The following is a 17,377-nucleotide window of genomic DNA, read 5'->3' on the forward strand; positions in this document are numbered from 1 at the left end:
CATCTATTTCTTTCACATTCTTATTTTGGGGTTTAATTTCAAGGATCTGCTCCTGGTGGAGGTTCTTTCCCATGGCTGGGCCGCTTCTTAATTACGTGTGAACATGGAAATGCGTCTCGTACTGCAGATTAGTTTTAGGCTCCTCTCCCACTCTTCTCTCTCTCTTTCAAACTCTAGCTGTCTGCTTCAACTCTGTAGTTCTTTCTGTTGCCAAGAATCTCTGTCTCCCTTTCTCCACGTTTCACTCCAAATTTCACACACATTTTCACTCTTTCAGTTTGTATTAGCCGACATTATTCTGACACTCGCCTTCATTCATAGATAGTTTGAGACGTTTGTGGGAACCATGTGTTTGTAACCTTCACAACCTTGCTATATTCTTTTTCAGTATGTTACGTCAATATTTGTTATAGCATGACACGTTATGATGTTGGCTAACTCTCTGTTACCTGCGTTTGGACCTGGTCCATTCTCCTGGATTCTGCTGTGTCACGTCCTGACTTCCATTCCCACCTCTATTCCATCCAGAGAAGCTTTGAGGACATTCAGTCATTTCCATGTTGTGTGTCCAGTATTTCATTGAGCCTTTTTGTATAGCCAACAGGCGACAGTAGCGTTAGCTTGCTAGTACAGAGATGGTGGGAAGTAGATGTGGGGGAATAGGTTCCTGTAAGTGTGGGGTTATCCTGCGTTTTAGCCCACTTGAAATAATGGTAAACAGAGCACTCAACCAAAGAGCAGAGAGAAAAACATCTAAAAAGTGTGTTAATTGAATAAATAAATAAATGGTTTTGTTGAACCTTACTAATTGAATAATGTTGCCATAAGTTGTACTTTAAATGCTTTCCTGGTTGGCTGACGGTTACACTGAGGGGGTGGTAGTCTGTAAATTCCATTAAATGGGCCTGTCAATTAACCTACATGACTAAAGTGGTAAAGTGGCAATTTTTCAATTAGCCAGCTAAATACTGTAGGAATTTGTAGGAATGAAATATGTATTTTCTAATTGTACAACTGCTTACTTTCTCTATATACTTTAGGAATTCATACTGTAGGAAAGAGGTATCTCGCGATTTAATGTAATGAATGCTTTCCGTCTAATTAGTTGAGACATTACTGTGTTTGTGTGGGTTTTGTAAAGTGGAAAGGGGCAGGTGACATAACGGACCAGAGAGGTTATGATGAAACCATTGTGCAGTTGTAACCCATTTTGATTGCCTCCGTTGCTCTAGTATTAGCGTTTACAGGACGTCAATCCTCCTGTTATTGTGGCCTCTAAGACAACGTACTGTATTAGTGAGCTTCTCTCAGAATATATTAGAAGCTGTTCTACTATGTAGGCGATGAGGGGCATTGCAATTCCATGGATGAGTAGGCCTGTATTCAGTGATGTTAGTGTTTGGCCGTATTGATAGAATTGTAGCCTTCCTCCCTCTGCGTCATTGGTTGGACTGACTGACTCGCTGGTACATCAATTAGTTGGTTGTTGTTACACAAGTGCTTAGCGGTATGCTTGGCCGCTAACCCATCACCTGGTTCACTAACACAGTGCTGGAGCTCTACCCATATTCCCTCTTGAGCTCCGATCTGTGTCACTTTCTAGTGAAACACCTGTTTTCTGGTGGGAAAATGGGCATTTGCATCCTTGTTTATTGTTGCAATATATTGTTGCAATATGTTGTATTGTTTCAATATAATGTTGTAATGTTTCAATATAATGTTGTATTGTTGCAATATAATGTTGTGTACCTGGTATATCTCACATGGCAGTTTTGCTGACAAAATACAGAAGGAAAGTTGAATAAATTGTATGTTGCTGGATCTTTTGTTATATGCATGAACGGGTGATTGAATGAATACATAATTTGCGTACCAATATTTAAGCTCATCCCACGTAGGATTATATGACATACTGTATCATAGCAGCAGAATTGGCTAGCTACTTGTTTTTAATGCAGCCCACATCTTGGTTATTTCAGAGGACCTAGCCCTAAGACACTCATCCACCTCCTCTGTGAAGAGTCAGTGATTATACTCATATTGAAATATCACATTTCCCCTCCTCTCTCTTCCACTCCTCTCTGCTCAGAGTAAAGTGATTTTTGGTTTCAATCAGACACCACCGTTTCTGTCGAGCTGAGAAAAAAAACACAAAAAAAACAGCTAATTGGTTATGGGGATTTCCGGGGACTATTTTTTATGTTGTGAATTATAAATGATAGTTGGTTTCCAAAAAGGAAGTGGCTGTCACTCCAGTGTAGTGGGGCTGGCGCGGCCCCAAATTGAAATGACGCGCTGGTTCCCCCTCACTGCGGCTGGAGCTTCCCGTAATTAAACGCCTCATTGTTGCATCATGGGAATTTTGGGGTGAATATTTCATCATGGTGTAGTGATTATTTGGGTGTTTGGTAGGGAGGTGGGTGGTAGGTACTGGAGGTGTCTTTAACCTCGGGACTCAGAGGAAATTAGACGTGGGGATAACTAAGGTATGTTTGGGTTGAAGAAGTGAGTGGTTTGCCTGCTCAGCTGTTGTGCTCTTTTTACAAACAAAGTGTTCTTTGTGAGAGAAAATAAAGATTCTAAGGTGAAACCCGGGCCACCTTAGACAACATACAGAAGGCCTCCTGGTGCCCCAGTGGCCTTGTATACTGTACTCACATTTTCTTCCTTGGTTTTAAAATGCTCAAAAGAAAAAGAGAAATGTAGCACTTTTCCATTCACCTTGGTAACTGTTGCTAACCGTTTGCCTTTGCTCTTTTCGTTTCTCCTACAGAGGACACCAGTCAACAATGGCGAGGCATTCCGGTGGTTCTTTTAGAGCGCCCGACCTTAGTGACATCAACATGCGGTCGGAGGTCCAGTTAGAACTCTGATGACATCACTGCAGGAAGCACTGGGGGCTCAGAGAACCCAAACAACCTCCCAGTTTTTAAACCAGGAGGAAGAAACTCTCGAAAGATGAAACGATAAACATTATGGTGTTGGTTTTACTCTGTAATTTCCTTTCCTGTGTAATTATTGTACCTTTTGACAGTATCATAATGTCTATTTTCGGTGTATATGAATGTGTTTCAGTGTCGTTTGGCTGTAAAGTTTACAGTCAATCTTATGTAAAGGACTCAATAGACAATCATCACCAATACGTCAACAACAAAGATGGCCGCTGCTGGGATTGATCATGTGATCGTCACACACAACCTTGGAGCAATAATCTTTAAAGTTGATTATTCTGCTTGTGTTTTCCCTTTATTTCCGTTTTCAAATTATTATATCAAAGCTGAATTATTTTGTATTAAATTGGTCATTTTTGTTTAATGCTTGCATTTCCTGTTTGTGTGTGTGCGCCTCTGACTGAGGGAAACTATAAGGTCCTCTTTGGTAAATGTGATGTATCATATAAGTGACACACAATGCCAGAGAGAGCGGCATTATTATTTAGATGCTTTCATTTGGGGTTTCTGTCCAGCACGTTACGAAACAGGGCACATTGTCTTGTGTAGCGAGTTGTACTTTTTGGGAAAACAAAAAGGGGCATCGTTGTGTTACAGTTACTGCACAAAGTGGTGGTTGCGAGTCAGACTGCGTTTCTCTGTGGTTTTGATACACTTCAAAGATGGTGTTATGATTAGCTTTTTCATGTAACTGTTTCGCCTCCTGACCATCTTCTGGTTTTTGTTTGAAATACAAAGGTCATCTTATAGGTAACACTATACTTAAATCCTGCAGGTATAATGCTTCATTACTTATATCCTGCAGGTATATTGCTTCATAACTTGTTATAAGCAGGTATAATGCTTAGTTGCTTGTTTATAAGCAGGTATAATGCTTTATTGCTTGTTAATAGCAGGTATAATGCTTTATTACTTGTTATAAGCATGTAATATCTGTTAAAGTGTCTTATGAGGTTTATGATATATACTTGCAGACTAAGTAAAGTGTTACCGGTTATTACACCCAAGCTGTCTGAAAGGTAGTTAAATAATACTAGTAGGAATTCTGAGGTTAAATTAACACATTAAAATGGAATATTAAGTCAACAGTACAGTGAACATATCTGACAACAGTTATATACAATATAACTGATATATGTTCACTGTGAGTATGTCTGACTACAGTTATTCTGGAAGTAGGGGACTGTCCATACCTTTCTCCTGCAGAGGCCACAATAACAACAACTGCAGTAGTCTGTTGAGCTGAAGCAAAAAAGTGAACACATTCCAAAAACGACAAAATGATTCAATAAATTACTCATTGTCTTCAAAACCCTATTGTTGCATGTGTAAATGTGTTTTGGTTTTAAAGATTAACAAGAATTTGTATATTGTTGTTGTGATGCTTTTATGTGTTAAAATAAAAAAAGAACTAAAAAAAAGAATATTTTGAATGTCGACGAATAACGCAACATTTTTATCCTCACATTGTACAATTAAATATTGGATTATGATTCACCTGCAATGTTTTTCCCTCTCTCATTTGCTGCTGCTGCGAAGCATCACTCAAACAACGAGGAGAGGATATATAAACGGCATTGGTTGCATCCCTAGTCACGTCTCCCCCGGAATACTAAAATGTCGCATGGTGGAAGAGAGTCATTCCCAGAGGCAGCAGGCTTTAAAGAACTAGTGAAATCCCATGTGGTTTGTCACACTGGTAGGAGGAGGGGGATAGGGGGGGCGCTTGAGATGGCTTGTGCAGCCCGAATGATTTCCAGGTCTGGGGGGGGGGGTTGGCGAGAGTAGTGAGGGGGACAGTGGAGGAGGGGGTAGAGGGGTGCATTCGGGTTTGCTGTGGATTACTGGGGTCGCTGAGGAGACGGAGGAAGATGAAATCATCCGGGACCGACTTTTTCCTCCTCGGTAACGAAACCCACGCAGCCGTAACCTGCGTCTTGAGCTGCTGGCGGCAAAAGGCCTGAGAGAGGAGAGCTACATTGGAAATCGTTCTGCGTGCATTCCGTGGCAGATGCGTCTGTGTGGCAAATCCCCGCCACCGCCGGTGATGGGAAGGTGATAAATAACGTGCATCGGGAGCGCCGGCGTTTGCTTGGCCGCTGAGATTAAACCATATCAGAGATTGGCTTCTTCTAATCCCCCCCTTCTCCTCCTCCCTCTCCTCTCCTGGATCAGTCTGGAAACTGGGGTTTAAAGTCCTCAGGCCCCTGTGGTAACGTTTCCCCCTCCTGCACTGAGAGTGGGAGGGAGAGGGTAAAGGAGAAAAAAGGTCAAGTAAACGGGATGAAGATGTATGAGCTGAGTATTCTCCCATGAAATGTGTGCAGCGCTCATCTCGATGGAGATGGGAATGGAGCTGGGGATGGGGACTTGGTGGGACAGGCTGTGCCAGGAGGACTCTATACAGCAGGGGTGGGCAATCATTTTGACTCGAGGGCCACATGGGGATTTTAAAAATCAGCCGAGGGCCACACATTTTTTCCGGTCCGGTTTGTTTGTCAAAAGCAATTTGCGGGCCAGAAAAAGTGCAGGTGTTTAAAAATATGTAGGTTGATTATCATTTCTAAATACTTTCTATCTGGTTTAAGAAAGTTCAAAATAATTTCCATCCCCCCTTCATAGGATTTCATTAGGATAGTTGGGTCATAGAATGGAAACTCTAACGTCCGTTTTCCCGGACCAAAATTAAACCTAGACCTAGGGCCCAAAAACATAGACAAAGGACATTCCATTCTCCAGTATGCAATTTAGTCCAGACTACAAACTGAATTTGTGTCTAGGAAACCAGCCCTAAACAACAAACCTACACCACCTAACTGTACACTGTCATAATTAGTGAGTTGCCTTAATGTGTGATGCCCATAGAAACAGAATATAGAACGGGCTTCTCCATTGAAATCCATGATGGCGTAATGAGTGGACGTTGCAAGCCCTTTCTATGGATTCTATTTCTATGGTGATGCCCTTTTATCTTCCAGGGGGAATACATCCAGGAGATTAGATGCTTACCCCCAACCATGCCCTTCACTGAGATTTGGAGTCCTTGTGGTCCTCCTGGTAATCCCTTTAGGGATTTCTGACTGCAGGGGAGGGAGGGATGCTCACACCGTTAAGGAGTTTTCCCTGGCACACAGGACTAGCACAGGGAAAACGCACAGTCACTTTCTTGGAATCAATGAATACTGGAACGCTGCTCAGGGAATGGGAATGTTGTTGATGGGAAATATGGAGTTTCCAGTTGAGAGGAAGTGATGCGTCAGTATCCTGACGGTGCAGGTTTCATCCTTTAACCCATTTCATTCCACATTTTTCCCAGACATGAAAATATCCAAATCAAGTGTCATTAGTAACCCTTTGAAGTAATCAATGGTCGGTCACAATTGTGACCGGTGGTATAATGTTACGTATTCTGAATTAACATATTTCTCCTATGCAGTTATCAAAGTTCTTATAAATCCCAGCCCAGTTATTAACACATTTAAAACTCTGTCACTAGCAGTCCCCAGCATTGCCACTAGAATGCCCCGTCACATTCTAGTGTGATTATTTTACACATCAAAAACCCATATACAACACCGATATGAATACTGAGAGCAAAGACAAAAAAACTACCATCAATGTATTTCAACATTGTTACTTTAGTGCAACATGTATTGAAACATTAATATTGTAACTTTATTGTAACATTTGAACTTGTACTTTAGTGCAATGTTCATTGTAACATTGTCATTGTGACATTTTAGTGCAACATTCACTAACAACTGTATAGCAGTCGTGTGATTCATTCCCACTGAACATAAAGGTAACATTTAGGATAGAGGTAGCCTGTAGAATATGCATTCAAGTAGAGGCCTACACTGAACAAAATACAACTATATATATATATATCTAAAAAGCGCCACTGCACAATGAGTGCAAGATTAGTTTGTGCATCACTATTTTGAACTGTGATCAGTCAGTCCTACTGTCATACAGTATGTCTTGAATAAATTGACCTTCTTTTCCAAAAACATTTCAGTAATTTTGATTGTCTTTTCCGTCTACTTTTCTTTTCTTCCTAGAGTCCGTTGTACTGCTTCTCCTCACCCTTTATCGATTTTTCTATTTTTCTTTTAATGTCTTTTTCAGCCCTTTTTCATTCGCTCTTATCTCCTTTTCTACTGTCCATGGTATATCTTGAAGCACTCAATGTGCAGTGGCGCTTTGCATTTCTCACATGCACAGGTAGTACGTTTGTCACAATGACGACTTCTCTGAAACCGGTGCATCGTGTTGATTGGCCAGTGAGAAGCTTTGTCATATCATGCCTGATCTTCAACAGTAGCAGCCAGTAAAGATCTCCTTCCATGGCTCAGTGGTTTCGTGCCAAACTTGTGCATATTTGGCCTGTATACTATGTGTTTTGGAATCACATTGGTGGCAGGCCTCTTCGATCATTTGAACACTCAATCTTTATTTTTGACCACCTGCAGCTTTTCCCTTAGCTCTTCTGGCTGACCCCTATGGCTTGTAGAGGCCCTTGGCTCTTCTGACTGGACCCTCTGGCGGGTAGAGGCCCTTGGCTCTTCATTATCAACAATGGAGGGGGGTGGGGGAGGTTGTGGTTGGGGGGGGGGGGGGAGGGGTAGGTCATCATCACTGATAACGTTGTTCCTGTCATTATCTGTTTGCATAGGTTCAGCATATGCATTCAACAGCCTGGCTGGCAAATGGCCTGTCCATAGTCCATATCTGACCCATCGCTATCACAATTACTCAGCACAGCATCTTTCTCATTTTGAGGGATAACTGCAATGTTGCATGCCTTGTCTGGGCAGTCACCTAGATCAACATATCCAGAACTTGACTCAAAGTGAAACTAACAGAAAGAACAGAGTAGAAAGTTAGAACAAGAACTATGTATGTGTATCAGTATGTGTATACCTAGATGCACTGTGTTATCCCGCCGGTCACTATTGTTGCCGTCAACATGTTTACTCATTCTATGACCACACTGAACAAAGTTGAGTAATTGCAAATGCATATATCAATGCTAGACACCTTAAAGATGATGTGTACCAAAAATCTTTGTCCTATCTTTATGTTAACATACTTTACTAACCTTTTGTTGAGGAGCTTTGATGCAGCCATCCTCTTCTCATGGTGCAACCAGGAAGTAAACAGCTCTGGTCGTGTGACAATTTACACTAAACATGTGACACTGCACATCTTTCATTGAGACCCTTTATTATTTCAACATTTGCTGGAAATGCATTGATACATCATTCAGTAATATTTTTAGAGCCTTATAACAGAAAACGTTTTTTACGGTCACTATTGTGACCGATGGGATTAAATAGGTGCAATATGTCACTTTTTGGGCGACCTGACCAAATTCACATAGAAATGCGATTTATAGATCATTCATTCTCATTGAAAGCATGTATAAGAAGCAGTAGAGCTGTTCTATATGCGTTATTTCTATGCTTCCCATTCTTAAGTGATATTTTTGCATCTTAAAGTATACAGCTGCTGTGTTTTCTATCCGTTTTATGTTAATCCTAATGTGTATTCTAAATTTTTTTATTCTCCAAATAAAACCCATCAAACCTACACCCTCACATCCAACTCTGTCTGTGAGGCGATCGTTCATGTATGCACAGTGCACACACACGTGCGCGCGCCTTCCCCAGTGCACGACATAACACTTGGCCACTCTGGGTGAGTCACACCACACAGGAGAGGAAAGCGAGACAGAGAGAAAAAGAGAGGGAAGCTCGATGTGTCACTCTCCCACCCACCCTCCCTCTCTCTCTCTCTCTCTCTCCTCTTTCATTATTTATTTACTGTCTGCAGTTATTCCGTCGCACGCATATTGATGCGGAGAAAGCAGGGTGTGAGTGCGTGTCAGAATCATTCCCTGACGAGGGAGACAAGGTGGAAGTAATCAGCGGAGCGCTGATGCTATATGACAGGCCTAGAGCCGCCGGTACACATTTAAGAGCAGGTAGGAGGAGAGGAGGAGGGAGAGAGAGAGAGAGAAAACACATCTGCCCTCTGAAAGGAGTTTGTAGTTTAGTCTTCAGGGTGAGAAGTGATTTTAAGGAGCTTCAAAACGTTTTTTGGGGGGAGGAAAAATCACCTGGGCTCATATTGTCTGAGGTTATGAAGTCTCCTCAAGACAAGATTCAGCTACCCGTATGCAGGTGTAACAGGAAGGACCTTAGAAGGTCAAGCCTTTATGTACCAGGTAGGACTTTCGAAGGCCAGTTAATTTCCTGCTTACCATAGTGATTGAAATCAGGCACTTGGAGAGACTACTTATTTTGGGTCCTACCCATTTGCCTGAATGTTTGAGCATTTGATTTTAGGCCTCAAAATTCTTGAACGTTTTATAGCCCACACATAAATGCATTAACATTTTCAATTATTTGTAGCTGTATTACTGTACAAGACATAGGTGGAGAGAGTTTGGCCGAAACTGACAAAGGGATTCTACAGTGTTGGTGACTACTATATTCAATCAGTACCGATATTCAGATGTTTGCGGGTGGAGACCATTCAGTTCTCTTTCCAAGCTGTGTGATTGATTGATTGAATTAATATTCACTTCACTATTTGCTGCTCACAATAAACATGATTTTATCAATTCAATTAATCTGATGTGTACTCATGCAGCGTCAGAAGAAATGTTGTTGTGTTTTAACCTCTGAAGGCTCCCATTCTGTTTTGATTTAATAGACTCTTTAGATGCTGAGTGAATCTCAAAAGTCTTGCCTCAATTCCTTGCATTCTCTCTCCTCTCCTTCCAATACATTGGAGAAAATTAGGGAGGAAGTGCAGACCTTCTCCAATGTGTTTGAGAAGGATGCAGGGAATCATATTTTCACCCCCTTTCTGAAGAATGTGCAGGCACCTCCTTGGCTTGCTCTCTGCTCATCGGCTCTCCCTGTTCCTCTCCTGCTCTCTGAGGCAGGTAGATTGATTAGTTATCCTGCAGCCTCATGAGTGAGCGTACTGAACCCTGCTGTCTCTCGCTCCCGCCCACCCGCGCACGCGCACACACACATACACACACACACACACACACACACACACACACACACACACACACACACACACACACACACACACACACACACACACCCAACAGGGGGATCAGGCCAGCCTGATTGATTGATCGGGGTGGTGAGCCTCCTGACGTCCACTGACATTTCTCCACATCATTTAAACCCTCCTTTCCCCCCGGTGGCAGGCCCCAGACTGACCACTGAGGAATTAGCCAATCAAAGTCACTCACTGGAGGTGTATTTCAGGGCGGCAGCACTGTGGCTCGCTATGCAGACGGAGGCTGTGTTCCAATGTCCACTGTTTAGAATGCATCTCTGATATATGGTTTCATACTCATTTGTATGTTAGTGTGGCCTGTGGACATTGGAATAGAGACCGGGACTGGACATCATGGAAGACAGGAAAGGAGCCTTGCAGGATGCAAAGAAATGTATTTATGTTTCTTCTGTATTACTGAATGTCCTGTAGTTAGTAAAGGAACTGCTCATATAGCATTCATATTGTATCTTGTAGACAAGACAAAGTGTTGCCTTGCTTGAGGTTGGACACAGTTTAGATTTTCTGTTTTTAATCTAATCTTACGTAATAGGAAGGCAGGTGTTGAGTAGATCTATGTTCCATCTGTGTGTTCTAAAGCAATATCATTTGAGACCGTTGTGTTGCTTCCAATCTTTTTAAGCCTCCTAGGGTAATCAAATTGACTTGTGTCAAAAGGACACAGAATGATGTCATCAGGCAAGGCTCAGAGCTAATGGAGTGATTGGCAGAGTGACAAGTCGCATATCTACACTCATCAAATTAGAACAATTCCCCAAGTAACGTATTCAATTGTTTACAGCAATCTTTTAAAAACGTGGCGATAAAGTTGTTGTGGATCCGGCTAATTTAAAATAATGAAATCGGCTACCGCATAACTCCCACACACCTCAAACCTCTATGTTTATATGAATGTGTTGACTTGTTGTGGCATGACACAGCTGTGCTTGTGGGGAGACCGTACGCTAGTTTGTGACAGCAGCCTATACTGATAATCTCGCCAGCTGGATCAAATGTAAATTCCGAGTCATCACATTTTCATTTCCAGAAGCCCATATGCATCATTCTTCACAGAGCGTTCGTTGTCACTGTGACTGATCTACCAAGATATACGTCAATCCATCTATATCCACCTACCCATGCATCCATTCATCCACTCGTTTATCATCCATCCATCTATCTGTCTGTCTATATTAGACAACCCTTCTTGGATATTCATAACATTATCAATGTCTGTTAAGGCATGGCCTAGCAGCCATTTTTTTGACTGGATAGAATAAGTTATTAGAATACAATAAATTGGATTCAATACATTGGAATTTGAATAACGTAATTGTCCACATGTGAAAATGTGCCTTTGGCTTCACAACATGGTTGAGATAAAAACATAGACCATTTAAAGAATGATCAGGAGCAATATAGCCAAAACACTGGTCTCCCTCTTAGAAACATGGTGGTGGGATGTAGTGGTGGTGGTGGGGGGTGGGAGTTGATGTGTCACGTCCCATTGAGGTCACGGAATGGCAGATACATTTACCAAAGCAAACGGCAGGAGGAGCGGAGTACTTCACCTGTCTCTGTAGATTAGGCCATCACCTCGTCCGCCCAGCCCGTCATATTTAGAGCCACCACTCACAATTCAAAATTCATCAAATCACCAGAAACTAGGGTGGTATGAAATGTTAAAGTGCTAAAGATTGCATGTTTTAGTACACTTACAGTAAGCATGGGGTCGCTCCATGTGAAAACATTACATATGACGACTTTAAAAAATTTCAGAATGTCCATAAAATTGTCACTGACATTAAATTAAACTGACATTTAAGTACTTCAATAGCAGGTTTCCATCTGATTGGCGACACATTTTCATGTGAATATTCTAGAATCCGCATAAAGAAAATATGCGCATTTTCTACACGGACGTGTTGCGGATAAAAATCCGTGTGCGATGAGATGTAGTGCACACAAAATGTGTTTTTTTCGCTTAAGTTTTCATGTACCTAGTAAAAATCTAAAGTTAAATATGTTTCCATCACATGTTCAACTCTAGTTTTGTCACAAAAACTGTTGCGTTAAATAGCAAATGTGCCTAGTCTGGTCTGGGCACGTGCGCTCTAGCCAACAGCTGGCAGATACAGTGCAGGTAGGCTGTGCTGGAAGGCTAGTCTACATGATGAGATTATTATGGATAAGTCATAGCATCGATCATCATGTCACCAGAATAAACCCCTCGATATTTATTGGAAAGGAGCATCAATATCATCACTGTGCACTTTCACCACCCTGGGAAGTTCCTCATAAATGATTTCATCTGTAGACTAATCAACTGCATGGTTTCCCTAGGAGAAGACCACACACCATATCATTGTGTGACTCCAAGTTTACTTCCATACGATGGCTCTTATATCAATTTTTGGGCATAAAGGCATTTCCACCACCACTTCTCACATAATTCATTTTACCGACACTAAAAGATCCCACCATGTCGAACAAACAAATTATCTGTCGGTGTTTATACAATTGTACCGAAACGTCCTGGTTCCATCATAGCTGTCATGATTTTCTTTTAATACGGTATGACTTTACTCGCATAAAACTGTGGGTGGAAATGGTTAATGGTGAAAGAAACAGGGCATTTCTAGGCCTTATATCAAACACAGTGGTTAGGCACATAGAGCAAGGCTCAGGAGTTACAGTAGAGACTATACCCTAGGTAGAGATCCACCCCTATAGAGGAGCACAGTGGGCCTCTCGCTCTCCTCACCAGCATGATTAATAACCCTGGTGCCCTGTAATCGCTCCATCATCTATCTATGTAAATGCCCCCAGACCCACCGTGCCGCTTTGACTGATGGCAGCTCCACTGGGCTGTGTGTGTGTGTGTGTGTGTGTGTGTGTGTGTGTGCGTGTGTGTGTGTGTGTGTGTGTGTGTGTGTGTGTGTGTGTGTGTGTGTGTGTGTGTGTGTGTGTGTGTGTGTGTGTGTGTGTGTGTGTGTGTGTGTGTGCGTGTGTCTCTGTATGTGTGTGTGTGTATGCGTGTGTCTCTGTATGTGTGTGTGGGAAAGAGTCATCTGACCCAGATACCCTCTTCTGGAAAAGGATATCGGCATCCCATTAAAATGTGATTGGAGGTGGAAGGCTGCTGAATTCCTGATATGTGGGAAGGAGAGGGGGTGGACGAGAGGGGGAGGGGGAGATGAGGGGGTGGACGAGAGGGGGAGGGGGAGATGAGGGGGTGGACGAGAGGGGAGGGGGAGAAGAGGGGGTGGACGAGAAGTGGGGTTGGAGAAGAAGGGGTGGACGAGAAGTGGAGGGGGAGAAGAGGGGGTGGACGAGAAGTGGAGGTGGAGAAGAGGGGGTGGACGAGAAGTGGAGGGGGAGAAGAGGGGGTGGACGAGAGGGGAGGGGGAGAAGAGGGGGTGGACGAGAGGGGAGGGGGAGAAGAGGGGGTGGACGAGAGGGGAGGGGGAGAAGAGGGGGTGGACGAGAAGTGGAGGTGGAGAAGAGGGTGTGGACGAGAAGTGGAGGTGGAGAAGAGGGGGTGGATGAGAGGGGGAGGGTGAGAAGAGGGGGTGGACGAGAGGGGGAGGGGGAGATGAGGGGGTGGACGAGAGGGGGAGGGGGAGATGAGGGGGTGGACGAGAGGGGAGGGGGAGAAGAGGGGGTGGACGAGAGGGGAGGGGGAGAAGAGGGGGTGGACGAGAAGTGGAGGTGGAGAAGAGGGTGTGGACGAGAAGTGGAGGGGGAGAAGAGGGGGTGGACGAGAAGTGGAGGTGGAGAAGAGGGGGTGGACGAGAAGTGGAGGGGGAGAAGAGGGGGTGGACGAGAGGGGAGGGGGAGAAGAGGGGGTGGACGAGAAGTGGAGGTGGAGAAGAGGGGGTGGACGAGAGGGGGAGGGGGAGAAGAGGGGGTGGACGAGAAGTGGAGGTGGAGAAGAGGGGGTGGACGAGAGGGGGAGGGGGAGAAGAGGGGGTGGACGAGAGGGGAGGGGGAGAAGAGGGGGTGGACGAGAAGTGGAGGTGGAGAAGAGGGGGAGGGGGAGAAGAGGGGGTGGACGAGAGGGGGAGGGGGAGATGAGGGGGTGGACGAGAGGGGGAGGGGGAGAAGCGGGGAGAAGAGGAGAGGGGAGGAAGAGTAGGGGGGAGGGAAGGACGGAAGAGAAGAAGGGGGAGAGAAGGAGAGGGGGAACAGAAGTAAAGAGTGATGATCCAGAAGAGAGGAATGCTTTACGCCGGTGAACCGTAGGCTCCCCAGGGGCATGAGGGCAAGAAAAAGAGTGAGAAAGAAAAGGGGGGATAAAAAGAGGGGGGGTGCAAAGGTCACAGAGTCTCATTGTCTTAATGCGATAATTGGCTGGATGACAGCGTATTAAAAGAAGCAAAATAACACGGAGAAGGAACATCCCAACGTTGGGTAAAATATAATGGCAATCATATTTAGTAGATTATTTATAGTGACTCAGTTAATACATTTAGGCCGGTATTTCATCCAATATCCCCCTTTCGGCTATGCACCTTTTACAGGCAATGTTCGTGGAGACCACATTCATGGTAAACACTGCATATGTCGGCTCAATCTGAAATTACCTGTAAATGTCAAGCGCACTAATTCCCGGATCAAATAGAATTGGCCTTATTCCACATTCAGTTGTGGCATCTTGAGGGGTGTGTGGATAGGGAAGTGCCTCTCACACCCTCCTTAGCCACTGTTTGGGAGAATTGGGATGTAGCCACTATTTGGGAGAATTGGGACGTAGCCAGGGGTGTGGTTTTCTGGTGAATTAATCATCTTATTGACTGCAGATGTGGAGCCCTGACACCTGGCTGCAGTCAAGGGTTGCCAACACAAGAGTGGAACTGCTAGTAAAAGCTCTAGTGGGTGCCATTGCTGTGAGCTACGTTTTGAAGACTCCTGTCCCAGCAGCCACAAACAGTTTTACAAGGGTTAGTATAATGGATGTCACGGTGCTTAGCGGGTACCACTTCCTCCTGATTGGGCTCACACCGAGGCTCGGAACCAGGACCTCTGCTTTACTAGCACATGTGACCTCCCTCCCTCCCAAAGTGTCTTGCCAGTTGCCACATGCGAAAAGCTAGCTATTCGGCAGCGCAAGTGGGGACACTTCAGGCTGGGGACACTTCAGGCTGGGGCTTCACACATCCCCATGTGCTACATCAGCTCCCCTGCATAGGAATAGACTGCGTGGGGTAAGAGGCAGCTCCCCTGCATAGGAATAGACTGCGTGGGGTAAGAGGCAGCTCCCCTGCATAGGAATAGACTGTGTGGGAGCTCCCCTGCATAGGAGAAGACTGCGTGGGGTAAGAGGCAGCTCCCCTGCATAGGAGAAGACTGCGTGGGGTAAGAGGCAGCTCCCCTGCATAGGAGAAGACTGCGTGGGGTAAGAGGCAGCTCCCCTGCATAGGAGAAGACTGCGTGGGGTAAGAGGCAGCTCCCCTGCATAGGAGAAGACTGCGTGGGGTAAGAGGCAGCTCCCCTGCATAGGAATAGACTGCGTGGGGTAAGAGGCAGCTCCCCTGCATAGGAGAAGACTGCGTGGGGTAAGAGGCAGCTCCCCTGCATAGGAATAGACTGCGTGGGGTAAGAGGCAGCTCCCCTGCATAGGAATAGACTGCGTGGGGTAAGAGGCAGCTCCCCTGCATAGGAATAGACTGCGTGGGGTAAGAGGCAGCTCCCCTGCATAGGAATAGACTGCTTGGGGTAAGAGGCAGCTCCCCTGCATAGGAGAAGACTGCGTGGGGTAAGAGGCAGCTCCCCTGCATAGGAATAGACTGCGTGGGGTAAGAGGCAGCTCCCCTGCATAGGAATAGACTGTGTGGGAGCTCCCCTGCATAGGAGAAGACTGCGTGGGGTAAGAGGCAGCTCCCCTGCATAGGAGAAGACTGCGTGGGGTAAGAGGCAGCTCCCCTGCATAGGAGAAGACTGCGTGGGGTAAGAGGCAGCTCCCCTGCATAGGAGAAGACTGCGTGGGGTAAGAGGCAGCTCCCCTGCATAGGAGAAGACTGCGTGGGGTAAGAGGCAGCTCCCCTGCATAGGAATAGACTGCGTGGGGTAAGAGGCAGCTCCCCTGCATAGGAGAAGACTGCGTGGGGTAAGAGGCAGCTCCCCTGCATAGGAATAGACTGCGTGGGGTAAGAGGCAGCTCCCCTGCATAGGAATAGACTGCGTGGGGTAAGAGGCAGCTCCCCTGCATAGGAATAGACTGCGTGGGGTAAGAGGCAGCTCCCCTGCATAGGAATAGACTGCTTGGGGTAAGAGGCAGCTCCCCTGCATAGGAGAAGACTGCGTGGGGTAAGAGGCAGCTCCCCTGCATAGGAATAGACTGCGTGGGGTAAGAGGCAGCTCCCCTGCATAGGAGAAGACTGCGTGGGGTAAGAGGCAGCTCCCCTGCATAGGAATAGACTGCGTGGGGTAAGAGGCAGCTCCCCTGCATAGGAGAAGACTGCGTGGGGTAAGAGGCAGCTCCCCTGCATAGGAGAAGACTGCGTGGGGTAAGAGGCAGCTCCCCTGCATAGGAGAAGACTGCGTGGGGTAAGAGGCAGCTCCCCTGCATAGGAATAGACTGTGTGGGGTAAGAGGCAGCTCCCCTGCATAGGAGAAGACTGCGTGGGGTAAGAGGCAGCTCCCCTGCATAGGAATAGACTGCGTGGGGTAAGAGGCAGCTCCCCTGCATAGGAATAGACTGCGTGGGGTAAGAGGCAGCTCCCCTGCATAGGAATAGACTGCGTGGGGTAAGAGGCAGCTCCCCTAGTTTCCCCCAAAGTTGTCCTTCCGAGATGCCTTTTCACTTTTTGAGTTACTCCTCGTTTCAAAACACGAATAAAGCACAACGACCTACTTGTGTGTATGTACTGGCATGTATGTGGAATTGATCGATGCATACACACACTACATGTTCATGTTTTTAAATGTATGTAAATTGTGAAGTATTTTGTCTGTTTATCTTTTTTTTTATGTGAGGCCCCAGTAAGACTAGCTGTCGTCATTGGCGTCGGCTAATGGGGATCCTAATAAATCAAATTTAAATTGTTATTAAAGTAAAATGTTTCTTGCTTAAACCCCTGTCTCTCATGCTGTTGGACTACCACACACATGTGACAAGCCCCTCCACCTGCGGGCTTGCCACACAGTGAGCCTTGTGCTGTCACAGGAGGTGTCTACCCTAAGATCAGTGGTGGAAAAAGTACACCATTTTCATACTAGTGTAAAAATACCTTAAAAGAAAATTACTCCAGTGAAAGTCACCCAGTAAAATACTACTTGAGTAAAAGTATCAAAGTATTTTGTTTTAAATGTACTTAAGTATAAATAATTTAAAATGT

Source organism: Salvelinus namaycush, chromosome 42 (genome assembly GCF_016432855.1).
Source record: "Salvelinus namaycush isolate Seneca chromosome 42, SaNama_1.0, whole genome shotgun sequence".
Lineage (NCBI taxonomy): Eukaryota > Metazoa > Chordata > Actinopteri > Salmoniformes > Salmonidae > Salvelinus > Salvelinus namaycush.